Here is a 6,620-nt window from a genome sequence, read left to right on the forward strand (position 1 = left end):
AAGCGGCCGTAATTTTAGTCCGATTTCAATAATTTTCAACGTTTTGCTTTTATGTGGCAAGCACAATAAAAATACCGAGTTTGGTACAAATTGGTAGAACGGTTACCGATATACACATATGTGATCATCAAGTGGGCGGTGCCACGCCCATTTTCCAAAATTTTACCATAAACATATTTCTTGGTAAAGAATTGTTGCAAGCGTCAATTTTGAATAAATTAGCTTTAATATTTACTGATTTATCGAAGATTTCGTATTTCTCCTAATTACCCTGTGGACTCTGGGCGTGGTTATTGTCCGATTTTAAAAATTTTCGGCCATTTGGTATGCTGTACCAAGGTCAACAACTGTGCCAAGTTTGGAAAGAAATTGGTGCAGCGGTTCCTAAGATATACACATGTAACCATAAGTGGGCGGTGGCTACGCCCATTTTCCAAAAATGTATAATATTCTTATTTTTCGTCTAAAAATTATTGTAAATATCAATTTTGAGTGAATTTTCTTCAGTAGTTACTAAAATATCGCAGTTTTCGTATTTCTGGAAATTACCGTTATATGGGAAGTGGGCGTGGTTACAGTCCGATTTCGCCCATTTTCAATATCTCCTTGGATTAAGGGAAACCTACATACCAAATTTCGTTGAGATATCTCAATTTTTGCTCGAGTTATCGTGTACCCGAGCGGACGGACAGACGGACAGACGGACGGACAGACAGACATGGCTTAATCGATTTATTTTTCATCCTGATCATTTATGTATACATTTGTCTATATCTATCTCGATTCGTTTTGGCTGTTACAAACAACCGTTATGTGAACAAAATTAATATACCCTTGTGCACAAGTGCGCTCGGGTATAATAATTTCCTTTGAGCGAAAATATAAAACTCAAATATTAATTATTATTTTTAAACTTAATTAATTAAACTCGAAAAATTAAAATCATTGTAAATTCCAGCCGGACGTACGAACACAAATACGTTAGTATGGTTAAAATCATTTTGTGATGATTAAAACGTGTTGTTTTTTCAGTTAAAAAAAAATAATAATGATTATTTTTCATCCCTGGTATTTTTAATAAATTTCTTAGAAAGAATTAAAGTGTGCTGTTTGTAACCCATTGAATTCTAGTACAATAAAGTGCAAGTTATAAATGGCTGAAAATTACCGTTGAATTTTTATAACTTTTTTTGTCCTAAATATTTGCTTCCATATAACGAATAATTGCAATTACAAATTATCCCAAATTGGGGACTGGATTACTATCGACTAATTTATAGCGTCTTCCTGTGAAGGCATGGTTGGTCGAAGCGTCACCAGAAGACTTGCCCAGGACCCGAGCCGTCGTTTCCTTTAGTTTTCTGTAATAATACTTTTGTACAGAAATTTTCAGTGTGTGCTTTAGGATTTTGAGCAAAAAATCTCGTTTTACCCTATCAATATGTCGGCAATTCGCCTGGCATATCGTATTGAGCCAATGTTTTTCTATCTTTCTTGGTGTTTTCCTGAGCTCTTCTTTGAAAGTGTGTTGGTCTATTTTAAAGATTGGCACACACAGCTGCTGGATATCGTTATGTTATGTTGAGGCACTCTCAGGCAGACTACACTACATCGCCCCTCCACCTTGAGAACAAATTTTCTACACGTTTTCCTTCTAGGAACATTCCATCCAGGAAGACGATTCACTCTTAGGCTTATAGCTTAACTCTACTGCCGTTTAGATAGAGACCTCAAATATAAATCATAAAGTTGAAAGCTCGATACTCTCGAAGAATCTCATTACATCATTGAATTAGGCTGTCAGACCTCAGCAGCGTGTCGCGTGTCCCAAGCAGAGTTCGCAGCTATAAAGAGACTGCACTTTGTCATATTCACTCTTCTCTTAACCTGCCTTCAGTAACTATCTACCACGTTAGCCAAGCAGCTATCAGGTCACTCGTCAATAGTGACGACAGAATGCAAAGAATTCCTTAAACGTTAGGTCCTAATAAACCTGGCGGACAGTGACTTCTATCGCAGCTGTCCTAATAAAGAGGAAATTAAAAGCATAGAACACTATCTCTGTCGTTTCCCAGCCATAGCGGGGGCTTATTTTACACTTACTTCTTTGACTATCTGGCGAATCTTAGCGCAACAAGCACTTAGGAATTTTCGCTGATTATTCAAGTAACCAATTGTTCCATTACTAGGTGAACGGACGGGAATGAAACGATACCTTAAAATAGTCTGCCTCTCCACTTTACTACTCTAATTTATGGCGGGGACTCGACGTTTTCAGACAGAGGTTGGGACTTAGAGTTTTACGCTGGTGTGTAACTCGGAGGTTTGCCCTTACCCGTCGACGAATGACCGCCATTAGGAAAATAAATTTTTTTGATGTTCCTCAAGCCCGGGGTAGAAAATTTGTCCCACCTTGTGGAAGCGCGCATCTCTAACTACTTGACACGGCAGCCTTAAAATTCATGTATGCTTTTTAAATTCATTTCATTTTTATTATTGATTACTTATCCTCCATACACACTACAAATTTATCACAGTAAAATCAATTAAAATATTCCCACAATACTTTCGATACTGAAAAAATAAATAAAACTAAAATGAAAATAAAAAAAAAATCGCAGCTGCAACGTCACTTCCTGCCCACCACTGCGCAATCGCAAACCGACGCGTTTCACACACTTTGTCTCGTTGACAGCTGCGACGATCTTTGCTTAATATTTTTCATCCGCCAACTGTGTACGATTGCAAATTCAATGCGCATTTAATGAACTCCTTTTATGTAAAATTTTATAAAAACAATACAAACCACATAAGCAAGAGTGACTATTTTAGCAATGACTAAAAAAATCGCAAAACTAAAATTATAAACTCCACTACTGTCAATTTTCACACTATCAAAGCGGTGGCATCGCGAGTGCCAGCTACCACCAAAAATGGCCAACAAATGTGGCAAAGACAAAGCCGCGCGCGCTGTCTAAAGCTTAGTTAATAAACTTGGAAGAAACAAAAAAACAAAAGCAACTTCGTTGGGGTGCAGGAGCGGCGGAAAGGCAAGAAGTATTTTTTGAAAAATATTTGCATTTGTGGGCATGCAAATAAATAAAGATTTCCATTTTTTTCAGTCAGACGCGTTGCGCGCACCGCTCGTTCGAACGTCTGTTGACTGCCAATATAATTGGACAAGATGTCGATGTCGATGCCAATGCCGATGCCGTTGCTGATGCTGATGCCGGCAACCTTTTAGCTTGCATGTGTTGTTGGCTGCTTCAACGAAAGTTAAACAGTTAGAAAAAAAGCGCAGTTGAAGTAGTTAAGCGGCAAGACAAATAAATAAACTCAGGCGAAGATATTTAACGGGCAGACGGCACAATGGGAGAGACACCGCTGGCTTGATTTCGGCTGCCTATGGGTTAGACAGGGGCAGCGGCCCACTTGGGCGCTTTTGCTTCCATCTATGCACTTTTGCCCAACGTTCAGGCAGTCAGCAGGCACCAGGCAGACTAATATTGACAATGTTGCCAGATTGCATGCTAAACGCTCGCCTGTTTTGCATGCAACAGCAATGCATCGTTGCGCCGGCAATTCGTGAGACAGCGGGCGGCTATCATTGGAGGGCATCACCGCCTCCAATAGGCTGTGCTGTGCGGGTTGACGGTAAGCATACATATCCATTGCGGCCACCTCCACAGCCTCGAAACGTTCAGTGTCAATACCAAATGGACGGATTGGATGTGGAGACAGCTTGAGTAGCAGCAACAAAATGCTGCAGCTGCGGAAGCTTCGAGTCACAATTGAGGTTATCATGCAAAACGAAAAACAAAAAAAAAACAGAAAAAACTGAAATAAAACAAAGCAATGAAATAGCGAATATGAAAGATTTCGCTTATGAATATTTTATTTCTCAAGCATTTTTTAGTACGTATTTTATTCATCAATGAATATTGTTGCTTTCAACTAAAAATGCAAATATTGTTGATCAATGCAGCGGTAGTCAGAATGATTGTGCTTTGTAATAACAGCAATTGTCATTATTAGGCAGATGCACGGCCCGATAAGCAGATGTGTGCTACAGTGTGTAGTTTTTGGAATGGAGTGAAGATAAGAAGAATATTTTTATTAAAATAAGAAAATGTCCCAGCTCTCCATTAAAAAGGAAATATTCGGCCCTATCGCGGTTGTCAACGTCGACGTCGATGTAATTTTTTCCTAAAAAAATAGCCCTCGTAAGTCCAAATCCGGTTCCGCTGACCACGGTAATTTTGCAGAAAGGTGTTCCGCGCAAAAGTACTCTTGTCAGCGTAGCTAGAGGTTGGACCAATTTCGAAAAACCTGGATTTTTAGTTCCGGTTACCAATTTGGAGAAAAACGAGGATCCCATTTTTTTAATATGGTAACTTAAAACGTGAAATGGGGTTTTTTGTAGGAGGAGTTTTCCAGCCCATTTGCTTAGTTTAAAAAAGGTTTAATATTTACCGTAAAGGTTTGCCTATTTCTGATATATATATTGCTAAATGTTTAGTTATTTGTACAAATCGTTGTGGGTGGGTGGCGAAGGGGGAGGAGGCGTGCCCCCCAAACCCCCCTAAAGGAAAGAGTATGGACCGCGCTTTATGAAAAGCGACCCCTCTCCCCCTCACCACCCACAGACCCCCTTGGGAACTGTTTAAAAATAGGGGAAATTAGGATTTTTTTCAAAAGTATTATAACCAAGTAGAATTCTCCTTTCTGTGCTGCCGAAGAAGAGGCACTGAACACCTTTTGTAGAGAAGACCTTTCTGCGTAGGCGGTCTTTGGCAGCGCTTAGGGATTATAACCCTCACTAAGTAAAATTCTCCTTTCTGCATTGTCGAAGAAGACGGGCTGAACATATTTTGCAAATATATTTCTTGGATATTTTTTGTGTTTGACAGTTCAGCTCCGAAATTTGCAAAAAATACCATATTTGAAACATAAATTATAATAAATTAGTGCAAAAATATAGTAAACTTTTCTTTTAGAATAAAGCGTAGACTCTTGTCTACAAGTGTGTTTAAAAGTTTTTTTGATTCGGTTCACGCGTTTGGGCTCAGCAACCCAAAATCGATGTACAAATAACTAAACCGTACCCTATATATTTTGTGATTATTGATAGTTTCCATTTTATTAAATATTGTAATATGGTAGTGCACATTGTTACTAACCGAATTCAAAAACGTCCAACATTTTCTTAGTATCGCAATAAGACACAAAGAATCTGTCATTATTGGGTAATTGGCTTGACCGCTCTGCCTTTCTGCGTCTCTGCAATTCGCAGCTATGCAGCAATTGTCAATAGTTTATAATTAATTAAAAATATTTTAAGTTAAATTGAGTCATAGGACATTTTCTTATTTTGATTAAAATATTTTTCTGAATGGCATGATACTTTTTTATCCAGGTACACCTAAGGGTACGTTCACACAGAAAGCTGAGCCGAGCCGAGCGAAGCTGTTCCGAGCTAAGTGAATCTTTCGAATTGCTGTAGCTCTATGAAAGTATTCATACAGCAGGCTTTTTCAGAAGCTTTTTGGAGCGGAAGGCAAAGCAGTTTTTGATTTTCAATTTTCTATTTAATTTTTGAGCTTCATGACGCTGCTGCAAAAAAGATATCAAAATATTCAAACAAAATCAAATTTTACTTTGGAATAAAATTGAGCAAATATTTTTGCCGTTTTTTTTTTTGTAAAAATGAAGACGGGTTTCAGCATTGTCAATGTAAAGATAAATTACGTCGTTCGAATGCAGGCAAGCAAGGAATTCGGTTGTTTGCCATCAGATTTACTCTTGAACTCGTCCATTTCCTCTAGCGCTAAACAAAAAAAATGCAGTGTTTCATGAAACAAACTGAGGGAAGCCCCAGAGACTCGACGGGTGAAAATGCGCGACTCGTAAGAGTGGGGAATTCGTCCCTTGGAAATTTTATGCAGTTTTAGATGTTTGGTTTTTTCTACTTTTTCCTTCCACCTTCTTATGATTTAGCCACTCTGAAATCAAAATCTTAGACTTAATTAAAAAATACATATAGAATATGTGTCTACTTTAGCAATAGGACTGATTACTTTCAGCCGTGCCCATCTCCAAGACAAAGTTAGTTTAATGTTCCTGTCGTTTTGACCCTTTAATGGCACAACAGCCGCCTAGTCACAAAGCCCAAACGAAGTAATCATACCCATGAATATTCGCATGAATTTTGATAAGCTTTGACGTGCATTCGATTTCATGAAGTGACATAGGCAAACTAAAGGCGATAAGTGCAAAAACATTGGTGGCAGGCATGCTGCAGTCGTCGCACAGCCCACGCTCACATATGTTGTATGTAGGCACTCAGTGTGGGCTTTGCAGCCATAATACACACTTACATACCTATGGTGCATACACGAAACTATGGAACCTATGCAGAATTGAATTAACTGTTGAATAGGCAGGCCATCTAAATGATTGGGCGTTCGGGCAGTGACTTGTGGGAGCTCAGCTCCTGACTGTCTAGCGAAACTTTGTAGCGGAAAGCGGAAAAAATAAATAATAGCAAACTTTGAAAGCAGTCACATTTTGTAGGAAAGGCGATAAGCCTAAGCGTAGAGATATTGCAGGGCAAAAATATA

Source organism: Rhagoletis zephyria, unplaced genomic scaffold (genome assembly GCF_001687245.7).
Source record: "Rhagoletis zephyria isolate East Lansing unplaced genomic scaffold, Rhagoletis_zephyria_1.1 Rzeph_scaffold_00304, whole genome shotgun sequence".
NCBI lineage: Eukaryota > Metazoa > Arthropoda > Insecta > Diptera > Tephritidae > Rhagoletis > Rhagoletis zephyria.